This window comes from Macaca thibetana, chromosome 16 (genome assembly GCF_024542745.1).
Source record: "Macaca thibetana thibetana isolate TM-01 chromosome 16, ASM2454274v1, whole genome shotgun sequence".
NCBI classification, from domain to species: domain Eukaryota; kingdom Metazoa; phylum Chordata; class Mammalia; order Primates; family Cercopithecidae; genus Macaca; species Macaca thibetana.
In genome coordinates this window covers 30,342,895-30,358,264 of record NC_065593.1, presented here as the reverse complement: position 1 = coordinate 30,358,264, position 15,370 = coordinate 30,342,895, and the positions used below count along the sequence as shown (strand labels likewise).

General features: G+C 41.6%; 2 protein-coding genes and 1 pseudogene across 9 annotated transcripts in view; 1 reads left to right on the top strand and 2 right to left on the bottom strand.

Annotated features, from left to right (window-relative positions):
- The window catches only part of TAF15 (TATA-box binding protein associated factor 15), a 345,012-nt gene that overhangs the window by 142,892 nt on the left and 186,750 nt on the right, over positions 1-15,370 (bottom strand). The gene's annotated exons all lie outside the window — the stretch shown is intronic.
- The window catches only part of AP2B1 (adaptor related protein complex 2 subunit beta 1), a 139,095-nt gene that overhangs the window by 21,390 nt on the left and 102,335 nt on the right, over positions 1-15,370 (bottom strand). The gene's annotated exons all lie outside the window — the stretch shown is intronic.
- LOC126939527 (60S ribosomal protein L13a-like) lies at positions 6,031-6,683 on the top strand (annotated as a pseudogene). Its single transcript, XR_007720407.1, has one exon. The product of XR_007720407.1 is annotated as a 60S ribosomal protein L13a-like (transcript).

The window sequence follows — 15,370 nt, the reverse complement described above, 5'->3', positions numbered from 1 at the left end:
CTGAAGTACAATGGTGCGATCTTGGGTCACTGCAACCTCTGCCTCCCAGGTTCAAGCGATTCTCCTGCCTCCTGAGTAGCTGGGATTACAGGCGTGTGCCACCACGCCTGGCTAATTTTTGTATTTTTAGTAGAGACGGTGTTTCACCATTTTGGTCAGGCTGGTCTCGAACTCCTGACCCCGTGATCTGCCCACCTCAGCCTCCCAAAGTGCTGGGATTACAGGTGTGAGCCATCACACCCAGCCTATATGTTGTTCTTTCTGCTTAATATTTTCTTCTGCTTAAGCTTAGTACTGTCTGGAAAATACTTATTTAACCTTAAGGTTCAGTTCAAGATTAACACTTCCCAGAAAGCTCTAACCCCTCCCCACAGCACCCAACGCATTCAATTCTATGATAGCATATAATAATGGCTTACTTCCGGCTCACCTATAATACAATGAGCTCCTTGAATGCAGGGTCTGTCTCTCATCTTCACTAGCATATTGACTACCTCAATAAATATTTGTTGCATGAAAATAAGGGGAAGATATTCAACAAATAAAAATGAAATACTGTGTTTCTCAACATTGTTTCTACCTCGACACCATTCATATACATAACAGAATCCCATCAGTAACATCTCTCATTAGGCACACTGATTCTCAATGAGGCAGGAATGGGGGGATGGGATGATGTATGAGTTCTTTTGGTTTCAAATCACTGAGCTAAATAATATGTACATGCTAAGAAAGGATAAAATAGGCAGTGGATCACAATCCAAAGAATGCTAGGTTCTCCAAGGATATGCCAATCATATTTTGGGTGTCAAAAAAGAACCAAGGGAAAAACACAGTACGAAGTCAGTTTAATTCCAATCCTGATGCTGACTGCTCTTAAATATAACTAAATCAGCCTTAAAGAGCATGATGTTGTTGTTGGAGGGAGAGAGGAAAAGAGAACGACAGTTTCTTGTTTTCTTATTTAAAAATTCACTATCCCAACAGGTATAGATAGTAGGAAGATATAATCCAGACAAGTTTCTAAACTATTTTCCAAGAGCTATAACATCATGCCTAGATTGCCTGAGGGAAATCAATGATCACATATATATCCAACTGCCTACTTAATATCTTCACTTGGATAATAGGTTGCTCAAAAGGAATATGTCTAAAACCAAACTCTTTTTTTAAAAACTTAACTTTTATTTCAAGTTCAGGGGTACATGTGCAGGCTTGTTATATAGGTAAACTTGTGTCATCAAAGTTTGTTGTACAGCTTATTTTATCACCCAACTATTAAGCGTAGTACCCATTAGTTATTTTTCCTGATCCTCTCCCTCCTCCCACCCTCCACCCTCTAGCAGATCCCAGTGTGTGTTGTTCCCCTCTTTGCGTCCATTTGTTCTCGTCATTTAGCTCCCACTTATAAGTCAGAACACGTGGTATTTGGTTTTATGTTACTGTGTTAGTTTGCTAAGGATAATAGCCTCCAGCTCCATCCATGCTCCTGCAAAGGACATGATCTCATTCTTTTTTATGGGTGCAGAGTATTCCATGGCATATATGTACCACATTTTCTTTATCCAGTCTATCACTGATGCGCATTTAGGTTGATGCCATGTCTTTGCTATTGTGAATAGTGCTGCAATGAACATATGTGTGCATGTGTCTTTATGATAGAATTATTTGTATTCTTTTGGGTATGTATCCAGTAATGGGATTGCTGGGTCGAGTGGTATTTCCATTTTTAGGTCTTACCTTTTTTTTTTTTTGAGACAGAGTCTTGCTCTGTCACCCAGGCTGGAGTGCAATGGCGGGATCTTGGCTCACTGCAAGCTCTGCCTCCCAGGTTCACGCCATTCTCCTGTCTCAGCCTCCGGAGGAGCTGGGACTACAGGTGCCGGCCAGCACGCCCGGCTAATTTTTTGTATTTTTAGTAGAGACGGGCTTTCACCATGTTAGCCAGGATGGTCTCGATCTCCTGACCTCATGATCCGCCCGGCTCAGCCTCCCAAAATGCTGGGATTACAGGCGTGAGCCACCGCGCCCGGCCCATTTTTAGGTATTTGAGGAATCTTCCACAAGGGTTCCACACTGTCTTCCACAAGGGTTGAATTAATTTACACTCACACCAATAGTGTATAAGCCTTGTGTTTTTCTCTACAACCTCACCAGCATTTTTTTAAAAAAATTTTTTTAGTAATAGCCATTCCAACTGGTGTGAGATAGTATCTCATTGTGGTAAAACCAAACTCTTAATCTCCCCTCCCCACCTCCAAGTACAACCTCCTGCTGTCTTTCCAAACTCAGTAACTACTATGGGATTCTGCAATGCCTTTAACAGTCTCTCTGCCTCTCCACTAGTTTTCCAGCCACATCCCCCTATACCTTCCCTTCACAGCACCTAGCTTCCCCGGTATATGCTCAACATAGCAGCCAGAGTAGCTAAAATGTAGGTCAGCTCATAAATACTTCTCTGCTCAAACCTTTCCATCTCACTCAGAATAAAAACCAAAGTTACAGTTGCCTATAATCCAACTCCTCCAACCTCTCTGAGGTCGTGTTAATACTCTTCTCCTTGCTAGCTCTACTCCAGCTGCAGGAGCCTGTTGTGCCTTCCTTGCACATAGCAGGTACATTCCTACTTCATGGCTTTTTGCATTTGCTGTTTCTTCTGTCTACAATGTTCTTCTTCCAGAAATCCACGATTCTTTCCCTGTCTCCTTTGAGTCTTTGCTTTAACCAAATATTATCTTTTCAGATAGGTCTTCCATGACCAACATATTTTTGTAAAACTGTACCACCCAATCTCCAACTCCAGTACTTCTTTTATATTTTTCCACTGTCCCCCCTACCATCTGATATACTATGTATTGTACTGATTTGCTGGTTTATTGCCTGTCCCCATGCCACATACCCCACTTGCGGTAGAATATAAATTCCATGAGGGAAATAATTCCTGTCTTCTATTTGCCACAATATTCTCAGTTTTTAGAATAGTGACTGGCACAGAATATGTGCTGAATAACAGTTGTAAAATAAACTGTACAAAGTTTCTGACCTCACTTGGGTTTACACAATAATGAACTTAAAAGTTCTATGGGGCTTGGTGCAGTGGCTCGCTCCTGTAATCCCAGCACTATGGGAGGCCAAAGGGGAAGGGAGGATCACTTAAGGCCAGGAATTTGAGACAAGCTTGGGCAACCAGAGTGAGACCTTGTCTCTACCAAAACAAAACAAAACAAAACAAAAAGCCGATATGCAGTGGCATGAGCCTTTGGTCCCAGTTATTCAGGAGACTGAAGCAGGAGGATAAGAGGATAGGAGGATAGGAGTCCAGGAGTTCAAGGTTACAATGAGCTACAACTGCACCACTGTACTCCAGCCTGGGCAATAGAGTGAGATCCTATCTCACAAACAAACAAACAAACAAACAAAGTCCCAAAAGCACAGTATTTCTCACATTTTTCTAGTGTATTTCCCTTAACAGAAGAGGAAAGAATGGACACATCTGGGAAGGAGGCAGGGGGATGGGTCAAGACTAGGGGTATGATATGAAGTAGACTATCATAAGAACAAATCTCTTTGAAGTTCCATGCTAAATTTCATAATGTACCCATATATGTTTGAATATGTGTTCTTCCCTTTGAGTAAAACTGATGCTCTAGGAAAATGTGCTATTGTGTATTCTTTAGCTTCCATAAAGAATACACATGGTATTTGGTGGGTCACAACCAACTGGTAGTTCTTAAAATTAACTAAGTGGGTTGAAACTGGCATTAAAAAAATAAAATGAAAAATATCACAGTCCATCTCATGAAGAGTAAGTAATGCTTCCTGAAACTGTTCAGTTTTATGTATTGTATGTGTGTATACACTATGTAAAATACATTTCTTACTGTAAGTGGCAGTCAAAAAAGTATAAAAGCCACAATACACACACACCAAAGTAAACAGTGAGAAAGGGTTCAGTGAGTGAAGGAACAGAATGCACACCTCAGCTTCTGCTTTGAGAATGCCCAAAGCAGACCACAGATGGTACCAAGATTACCTAATCCTCTGTTCCTTTGGTATGTCATGTGCAACATGTGACCATAACAATATTAACTTGCTTCTTACGGACATCAATAGGAAAGCAAACAGAAATTATAAAGCACTTTGAAAACATAAAAGTGGGCTATAAATGCTTCATAATAACAGTGATTGTTTAAAGTTACTTTAAGTGGCTGCTGAGGAAAGAGCAACCTGTCAGCTTCAGCCTGTAACCAGCTATTAGTTTCTTTCCATAGTATAGGAAGCCTGCTGCAGGAGCTACAATCTCTTTATGGTGGGACAGCTGGAGATGAACAGGCTAAATTAATATTCTAACCTTATACCAATATACTCAAAAGTACTATAAAAAGGTACAACATGAACTCAGTCTGAACTCTGGCAAATTAGGCCTCTTACCCCACCTCTCACCACAGGTAACCAAAGGACGCACTGCCACGAGGAAAACCAAGTGAAGTAGTGCAGGGCTCGCCTTTGAGATTGTATCATCTACTCTTCCATAACGTCACTTGTGACCTTTCCTCGTTTCTGAAGAACTTTTTTTTTTTCTTTTATTCCTCTTCTCCATTTAGCTTTTGGAAAGATTATTTGCAGGCTGGTCCAAGCTAGGACCAGGGAGTGACGTCAACCATCTCCACTTCTCTGAGCAATGATGATTCAGATGTGTTTTAAGTACCACACAACCTAGTCAACAGATCCTAGGGGAATGGCTCTGAGTGACAGGTTTTTAATGGTACTTACTCCAACAGTGTGATATATATCATCTGAGACTCAAGCAGAAGTGGCCCTTTCTGCTAGGTGCTAGAGTTAAACTGACGGGTAGTTCTGCATTTCTCATCAACACCAAAATACATCTACCATCTTCAGTTTATTTTATCTTTTTTAATTTCTTTTTTGATACAGGGTCTTGCTCTGTCACCCAGGCTGGACGGTGGAGGCACGATCACAGCTCACTGCAGCCTCGACCTCCTGGGCTCAAGTGATCCTCCCATCTCAGCCTCATGAGTAGCTGAAACTACACGTGTGCCACCATGCTTGGCTAACTTTGTTGTTTTTGTAGACATTAGTCTATATACTATACTAGACTAGACATACTAGTCTTACTATGTTGCCCAGGCTACTCTCCAACTCCTGGACCCAAGCAATCCTCCCACCCTGACCTCCCAAAGTGCTGGGATTACACAGCAATGAGCCACTGTGCTTGGTGATCCAAAGTTTAAATAGCATTTCAAACTCTATTGACCAATAAATTATCTGGGAATTCTCAGAGACCCTGACAAAACAGAAAGGTCTATCTATGGATATTAGACAATATCTGATAGAGTTAAAAACATAGCAGAAAGAGTCATGAAATGTCGAATGACTTTCCTTCCAGTACTAATTCCATTTTAAACTGAACAGCATCTTTAGTTCACTTCCAAGGCTAGGATTCAAACAAGAACTCTCTTCCCATATTTTTTCTTAGTCCACCCAATAGATCAGGTGGATTATATGATAGCTGAGGAGGCCTCAAATGGTACCAAACTTCTGTTCATCCTGAGTATAAAGCCATATTGATTTATTCTCAGGAGACATTAGGACGTTGTTCGTTAAGAGTATGTGGACAGTGGAATCCTTTACAGGGAAAATTTGACAGATTAGGCAATGGTTCCATGTCCCTAATATGCACTTCAGCATTTGAAGTTTTCATATTTAAACAGTTCTCAGAACCAGAAATGAAACCTTTGAACAGAGCCTCCAGATGATCTCTAAAATTGTAAATCCTCCAGTAGCACATATAATTATTGGACTTTAAAAAGGCAATGAGCTCCTAAAAGCCAATCTCTCTTAGTAAGCCTTGATTCGAAAGGAAGCCAACAGAAACCAAAAGACACTGAAACTGAAATACTATGACTTCTCCTGTAGTCCCCATTCTGCTATGAGATCTGCTTAATCTCAATCTCAAAAAACTCTCAAATAATTTAGACCATGAATTAGAAATGTCCGCAAATTGCTTTTCCCAGGCGGCTGCCGAAGATGGCGGAGGTGCAGGTTCTGGTGCTTGATGGTGGAGGCCATCTCCTGGGCCGCCTGGCGGCCATCGTGGCTAAACAGGTACTGCGGGGCTGGAAGGTGGTGGTCGTACGCTGCGAAGGCATCAACATTTCTGGCAATTTCTACAGAAACAAGTTGAAGTACCTGGCTTTCCTCTGCAAACGGATGAACACCAACCCTTCCCGAGGCCCCTACCACTTCCGGGCCCCCAGTAGCATCTTCTGGCCGACAGCGCCAGGCATGCTACCCCACAAGACCAAGCAAGGCCAGGCTGCCCTGGACCGCCTCAAGGTATTTGACCGCATCCCACCGCCCTACAACAAGAAAAAGCGGATGGTGGTTCCTGCTGCCCTCAAGGTCGTGCGTCTGTTTGCGTACAAGAAAGTTTGCCTATCTGGGGCGCCTGGCTCACGAGGTTGGCTGGAAGTACCAGGCAGTGACAGCCACCCTGGAGGAGAAGAGGAAAGAGAAAGCCAAGATCCCGTACCGGAAGAAGAAACAGCTCATGAGGCTACGGAAACAGGCCAAGAAGAACGTGGAGAAGAAAACTGACAAATACACAGAGGTCCTCAAGACCCATGGACTCCTGGTCTGAGCCCAATAAAGACTGTTAAATCTCCAGAACACTAAAGATTAGATAAAGATTGTAAAGTGGTATGAATAGACATTGCTTTAAAAGACTTTGGATTACACTGTCAAAATCACCATTGGAACAGGAGAAAATTAGAATGACGAACCTTTAGGACTGTCAAATGGGAGAAGTCCAAAGCACAGCAAGGTCAGAACTACTTAAATCAAATTTTGTTAACTATTTTGCAACTGAAATAGATTCTCAAGTACTGCTTTAAAAGAGAATCCCCTGCCCCGCCCCTGCAAAGCCATTTGGAAAAAGGGTGAGTAGGTCACAATTTTCATGAAAGACTACCTTTGTGGAGGGTAGAAAAAGTAGCCCACCCATAGCCATCACTGCAGCCATCTAAACTGTGGAGGCCAGGCATGGCTCACACCTGTCTGTGATCCCAGCAATTTGGGAGGCCGAGGTAGGAAGATTGCTTGAGCCCAGGAGTTTGAGACCAGCCTGTGCAACATGGTGAGATTTCAACTTTACAAAAATAAAAATAAAAAATTAGCCAGGCGTGGTGGTGGACACCTACAGTCCCAGCTACTGGTCAGGTTGAGGTGAGACAATAACTTGAGTCTGGGAGGTCGAGGCTGCAGTAAGCTGTGATCACGCCACTGCACTCTTGCCTGGGAGACAGTGTGAGAACGCCGTCCCCACCTTGCCCCCCCCCAAAAAAAGAAAAGAAAGGTAAAGAAAACTAGGGAAGGTCAGGCTAAATTCACACCCTCAAAGTTGCAACACAAACTCCAGTGCAGCTGGGTGGTTCATTTTTTAAGTCTCATTAAGTGAGACTTTAAAAAATTCATTTCCAAAGTTGAATTTCAGTTTATAGGTCTCAGTCTTTTCACTCCTTATCTCTCAATTTCTAAACAATCACGCCGATTTCCCACCAAAGTAAGCTTTCTAACAGCAAGTAAAGAAAAACTGGAAATTGAAAAGTACTAGACCCTTTTTAAAAAACCTTTTTTTTTTCTGTTTAAAGGCAAAAGACTGTTTTGAGTATCTGAAAAAATTGTTTTCTTAAAAGCAAAGAGAAATAATGAATACCTATTGCCAAAAGACAACTTTTTTTGCCCTAGTTTTTGAGACGGAGTCTTGCTCTGTCACCCAGGCTGGAGTGCAGTGGTGCGATCTCGGCTCACTGCAGCCTCTGCCTCCCGGGTTCGTGTGATTTTCCTGCTCAGCCTCCTGAGTAGCTGGGACTACAGGCTCATGCCACTACGCCCGGCTAATTTTTGTATTTTTGGTAGAGATGGGGTTTCGCCATGTTGGCCAGGCTGGTCTTGAACTCCTGACCTCAAGTGATCTGCCGCCCCAGCCTCCCAAAGTGCTGGGATTACGGGCAGGAGCCACCGCGCCTGGCAGGCCCTTGCTTTTAAAGTTTGCCTCCTTACACCTTTGTGTTTATCAGGATTATGAAAAAGACAGGCTTTTCTGTTTTCACAGTAAAAAGGGCTTGCTCAGCGCCATTTCCTAGTGGGCATCTAAATGATTTTAGTTTTTCCTGAGGCTCCAAAACACTTGTAAGAGCATCCTTGAACTTCTTCATTTACTGAGTTTGAGCTTCCAAATTTACTCTAGAAATATTAACCAAAATAGTCTAAGGCTCTTTAGGATAATAATTTAATAGTCTCATGGTGGCAATTTGGTTTTATTTTAAAGAGACATACAGACGTAAGTTAGCAACAGAAAAAATTCCCAAAATGTGAGCACAGTTAACTTGTGCTATGTTCCTAATCATCTCCAATTTTGAAAATAGGGTCCATTAATGTGCTGTGATCTTGCCTTTCCTAATATCAAGGAAGCAACAGCTTCTAATATTTGTTCTGCCTTCTTGAGAGAAAATGAATTTGTGATTATAGTCTTCAGATTAAACTTGGGACCAGGACCAGACCATCCAGATAAAAGGGTATTATATCAGAGTCAGAGGACAGAATGCAAGGCTGCTGAGAAACAACAGGCAGAGGCTGTGTTTAGGGGTACTGTGTTAAGATGAAGAGATAGCCTTACTTAGTTTGGTTCAAGAACTAGATGAATCTGATGTTGGTTAATACTTTCTTAAATGAAAGCATAAAGACTCGTTCAACAACAAATATTTATCTAGCACCTACTGTGTGCCAGACTTCATTCCAGGCACTGGGAGACAGAGCAGTGGGGGGAAAACATAGACAAAAACTGTTGTTCCTTTGGAATTTGCATTCTAGTAGGAGAGGGGCAGGAGGTGATAATAAATAATTCAGTAGTAATTAAAATATAATGAAATGCTATGGGGTAAAAATAAGGGAGATTGGTAGTACTGGGAATGAACGGAGAAAATCTTATTAAAAAGGTACTATTTAGCCAGGCGTGCGGTGGCTCAGGCCTGTAATCCCAGCACTTTGGGAGGCTGAGGTGGGCGGATCACTTGAGGTTAGTTGTTCTAGACCAGCCTGGTCAACATGACGAAACTCCTGTCTCTAATAAAAACATAAAAATTAGCTGGGCATGGTGGCGGGCACCTGTAATCCCAGCTACTTGGGAGGCTGAACCTGGGAGGTGAAGGTTGCAGTGAGCCAAGATGGCACCATTGCACTCTAGCCTGGGCAACAGAGTGAGACTTAAAAAAAAAAAAAGAATTTATTCCTTCTATCTAACTGTATGTTTGCACCCATTAACCTACTTCTCTTCATTTCCCTCACCCCCAATCCTCTGGTAACTATCATTCTATTCTCTTTTTTGGGTACTACTTTAGTAAAAACCTAAAGGAAGTAAGTAAGCTATACAGATACGGAGATTGGGAGAAGGCACATTCCAGACAAGGACAACAGTCAATTAAAAGGTCATGAGGTAGCAGCATACTGTATTCTAAGATCAGTGAGGAGACCAGAGTGGCTACAGTGAAGGGGAGGAGTAACAGATGAAATCAATGAGGAAAGGAGTGAGAGAAAGGCATAGCTAGATCACCCAAGGTCTTGGAGACCTTTGGTAAGATTTTGCCTCTTCTGCTTAGAAACTATTAATGCAAATTCTTCCAGGTGGGGAGATGAAAGTTGCTTAATTCTTGCTATACCACTGGCTATACCAGTTATACTCAGGGTTACCTGAGTTTAACAGTAAACTTTACTTAGCAAATAGCTCAAGTTGTCCCTCAGCCCCACCCCACCCCCACTATTAACATAAATAGTATTCAAAGATGAGACAATAGCAACCAAGGGCACATCAGCTAGTACATGCAGCTGTGTAGCTATCATTAAAGGGAGAAGATAAGACTGGTGCCTTTCGGCTTATCTGTTAGGCAGGCTGAAAGGCCTGTGAAATTATTGCTGGCTGTTTGTGGCAACTGAAACTATATAGAGTAATTCTGTTGTAGGCTGCTAGAAGAAGAGAGGATTAGGGGCCAGTAAAAAAGATTGGTCAGTATAGTATCACAGGGGGATTATATATTGGCAGAAAGCAGTCACATATACATTTGCTGTAAGTTAGGTATCTGAGTATAATAGGTAACCTACCTGAGGGTTACCTGAGTGTAACAGGCCAGTGGTATAGCAAGAATTAAGCAACTTTCACGACTCTGATAGGACCATACCTATGTCACTGGCAGCTGTGTGCCTCACAGGAAACTCAGGGTCAAGGGAAAATCATGCTAAGATACACTGCATCTGTTCCTACTCCTGGGTAGCTTCCTCATTTAAAAAGTTTTATAAGTTAAATAAAATAAATCAAGAACTTATAGCAAATGTATATGTGACTGCTTTCTGCCAATGTATAACCCCCCTGCGATACTATATTGATCAACCCAGTTACTCTTCAGAAATCTTACCTAATCCTCTCCTCTTCTAACAGCCTACAACAGAATTACTCTAAATAGTTTCAGTTGCCAGAAACAGTCAGCAATAATTTCATAGGCCTTTCAGCCTGCCTGACAGACAAGCCGAAAGGGATCAGTCTTTCTTTTTCCCTTTCATGATAGCTACACAGCTACATGTACTGGCTGATATGCCCTTGGTTGCTGCTGTCTCATCTTCGAACATTGTTTATGTTAATAATCGGGGTGGAGAGAGGGGGGTGGAGGGACAACTTGAGCTATTATTTGCTATGTAGGCTTACTGGGTTTTGTTTTGTTTTGTTTTTGGTTTTGGTTTTGGTTTTGAGATGAAGTCTCGCTCTGTTGCCCAGGCTGGAGTGCAATAGCACAATCTGGCTCACTGCAACCTCTGCCTCCTGGGTTCAAGCGATTCTCCTGTCTCAGCCTCCTGAGTAGCTGGAATTACAGGCGTGTGCCACCATGCCCAGCTAACTTTTTTGTATTTTTGTAGAGACAGGGTTTTGCCATGTTGGCCAGGCTGGTCTTGAATTCCTGACCTCAAGTGATCCACCTGCTTCGACCTCTCAAACTGCTGGCATTACAGGCGTGACTGTTAAACTTTAAAAATGCATTTAGGCTGGGTGCGGTGGCTCACGCCTGTAATTCCAGCACTTTGGGAAGCCAAGGCAGGTGGATGGCTTGAGCCCAGGAGTTCAAGACCAGCCTGGGAAACATAGCCGGACCTCAAGTCTACAAAAAATTAAAAAAAAAAAAAAAAAAAAAATCAGCTAGGTGTGGTGGCATGCACCTGTATTCCCAGCTACTTGGGAGGCTGAGGTGGGAGGATCACTTGAGTCCAGCAGGTTGAGGATGCAGTGAGCTGTATCTGTGCCCCTGAACTCCAACTTGGGAAATTAAGCAAGACCCTGACTGAAAAAAAAAACAAACAAAAACATTTAATAATACTGTACTGAATCAAAAAATCCTGAAGGCAAGACTAGAAAACTACCAGTTAAGGTGATTAAAATTCTACTCTAATTTAGTATGTCATAGAAGACCTAGTAGAAATTCAATAAAAGAACAGACTTCAGTAATAATAGGCAGTAATAGGTGTCAATCTAGAATCAAATCTAGGTTCTAGATATTAAGCATACATCCTCAGATTAGTTAGCTGCAAGTCAGAAATCAAATGGGTTCACGGTTGTGCCTATGTTCTGCCTGGTGGACAGTACAACTTTACATGGACAAAAGGAGGACACGTGGCTGTCAAGATGACTGGACAGATGGGCAGGCCACTGAACACACATGCTGTCTCTGGGTAGTTCCACTGGGGAAGCAGGTCATGTAGAGGGACATAAATTACTGTCAGGAGCACAGCGGGAGCTATGGAATCGAGAAGTTCTGTGCTTTCCTGTTCTGAGTACTTGCCCTTCAACTCCTTCAGGGGTTCCTGGAAAGGAAGGCTGCTACCAAGTCAAGGATCATCTTTCATTCATACACTTTTCAAAAATGATTAGATAATATTTTCCTTCAGTCTCCAAACTATAACTGATTCCAACTACATTTACCAGGGTCCCTCCTTCTAAATGGATTTTCTTCTAAAATTAGAACAATAAAACTGACATTATATAAATGTCCTTCCATAAACTTAGGCTTTCCTGAAGTAGAAAAAAAAAAAAAGAAAATAAATTCAGACAAAGAGTATGTTTTCTTTTTTTTTTTTTTTGAGACGGAGTCTCGCTATGTCGCCCAGGGTGGAGTGCAGTGGCCAGATCTCAGCTCACTGCAAGCTCCGCCTCCCGGGTTTTTACGCCATTCTCCTGCCTCAGCCTCCCGAGTAGCCGGGACTACAGGCGCCCACCACCTCGCCCGGCTAGTGTTTTGTATTTTTTAGTAGAGATGGGGTTTCACCGTGTTAGCCAGGATGGTCTCGAACTCCTGACCTCGTGATCCGCCCGTCTCGGCCTCCCAAAGTGCTGGGATTACAGGCTTGAGCCACCGCGCCCGGCCTAAGAGTATGTTTTCATTACAGGCCCACCTGATTGACTTTCAGGCCCTGGGTGCCTTGATTCAGAAACTTAATCTATAAAAATCTCAAAATGTAGAACTAGGATCTACAGATAGAACCTAAAGGAAGACATTTTATTTCATATAAACTACTAGGTGTGGTGGCTCATGCCTGTAATCTCAGCACTCTAGGAGGCCGAGGTAGGCAGATCACTTGAGGTCAAGAGTTTGAGACCATCCTGGCCAACATGGTGAAAAAACCTCATCTCTACTAAAAATCCAAAAAATTAGCTGGGCGTGGTGGCGGGCACCTATAATCCCAGCTACTTAGGAGGCTGAGGCAGGAGGATCACTTGAACCTAAGAAGCAGAGGTTGTAGTGAGCAGAGATCACACCATTGTACTCCAGCCTGGGTAACAGAGTGAGACTCTGATTCCCCCCACCCCTGTACCCTCCCCCCTCAAAAAAAGAAAACAAAAATAAAAAAACGCCAAATAAAAAACTGCCTAACAGAGTTTTATGAAGACAGAATGGGTCATATAGGGTAGTAAATCACTGGTGGCATTCATGTACGCACTGATTTTCCCATCACTGCCAATACAGAGTGAATTCCATCAAAAACAGATAGGGTTTGAAATAGACAAAATTAAAGACCATCCCTTCCAACTATAAGATTTTACATTCCTTATGTGTACATGGTCACATGGCTCAAAGGTTTTCTGCAGTTTTATTCAAATATGTATGGACCTTAATACTACAAAGCCTATGCATAACCCCTTCATTAAAAATTATGAATAATGCACTTTCTTCCCCGTCTCATTAAACATCATGCTATAGCAAAATATAAGAGAGTAAACATGAATGAGAGCAGGGTATGGCTCTCAAATTCAATCCAGCTGAGGAAAAATCTGAGTGAGTTCTCTGTATTTCCAACCTATAATATAGGTTTTTATCAGCCGGGACTAGAAAGAGGTAGCTATTTTACATCCAGAATTCAAAGTCCTCTACTGCATTACAAGGTTAAATCTAAAGACCACAAGGTTAAATCTATTTCTAATCATTTATTAAACTAGAAACATAAAACTGATTCCATTATTCATCATTAACTCCTCGTTTATAATCATGATAAAAAGATGGCTGTGAATTTAACAAATAAAAGCCCACAAATCACTTTTATTACCATTTTAGAACTACTGTGTGAAATTCATTATCCTTTCTCAGGATGTCAGCATGGATTTCTATTACCTGGGTAATCTGACCCATGTTTGTAATATATTGAATATGAATATTGAATATGAATACTGAATATGAATATGTAATATATTGAATTTCTCAGATGAGATTAAAGAATATGTTTATAGTCCTGATGGGACATGAAGAATATGTCAAACTGGAAGTAGCAACCTCAGTAAGTAATCTTCTATTTTATTTTTTGAGAGCACAATGTTTTAATCTTTCATAATTAAGACTCCAGTACCTACATACTGCTTATGGAATATTTTAGGAGGAATATTTTTAGGTCTACAGGGATCATTTGGATAGCAGATCCAACACTGGATCCAACTGTCTGACGTGAGAACCTCTATATAGTTCCCAAAAGATCCACCACTTCAAGGACTCATTGTCTATTCAAGCAGCATCGTGGTCCCACAAATGCAATCAGTGTGTGCAGTCCTCAATTGTGGATCTTGGAAGACCAAAGAAGGCTTCAACACTGACTTGTTTGGCTTGCACAACAGTCAAAAAACGTCAGCAAATGCCAAGCTGGTTTGCTTCATTTGATGGAAGCTGCTGAAAAGGTCTTCCGTTTGGAAGCGTCTACCAGTTTTTCTGGTATAATAGCTACAGCTGTGGGCTTTCTGAGTGTGAACGGACATATGCAAGACATGAAATATCAGGGACAAGCACCATCTGCAACTAACTGTCTCACAGGCTGGAACTACATGTAGGAGTAGCAAGGGACAGAATTTCCTCAGAGCCATATACTAGCAAAATTTGGCTGACAATGATCTTAAGACATGAGTAAACAGGATTGTAAGATCATGTCCTTTGCAGCTAGTGTCTTCGACACTTTCTGCCCTAATCAAAGGTTAAACGAACAGACTGATGAATATTGCCTTGTTTTAGAAAGATATGCAAAGAAAAAAAAAACAAACAAGAGACATTGTGTCTATTTCTTTTCTCTAATTAATATTCAGCCTCTCATTCAACAATGTTTATGTGAGATTTAAAGGCAATAAAGACAGGGATAACAAAAACTATACATGGGAAAGGGTTAATTCTTTCTCCACAGGTTCACTTCTAAGGTTCCTAATTATAAAGTTGTATAGCAGGAAGGAAAGAAAGAAAAATTTTTAAGGTGCTATCAGACCTCTAGGCAGAGACAGTAGATTGAAAAATCACATTTAAGTTTCTTTTCTCTTGGAAAGAGTTCTGCCATAACTAAAGGAAAATAAAAAATTGTCAAGGTATAAATTCATAGAGATAGTAAGAAAAAGATATAACAGCAACAATATCTTGGTACCTGGAAAGCAGATGGATTAGCAATACTACCACAGAATTCTCAAAGGCTTAGGACTGGTAGCACCTCTGGAACTGTATGGTGGGGAGTGTTAAAAGAGAGAGGATTAAGATGTCAATAAGATTTCTAGATCCCAACCTCAATTCTACACTGCTGGACAGCTCTTAGGTCTCTAGGCTCTGCATAAAACTGAAGATTGATTCTTTTGGAGATGATAAAATAGATGGCACTTAGAAGTAAAAGCCAAACATGGCTGAGGGGTGGTGAATGAAATGAATTAATGCATACTGAATGCTAAGACTCTCCAGCCCTCTTTCCCAACTTAGCTCCCCATGAGGCTGGCAGAAAGCCTTTCTATTCTAGACAGAGA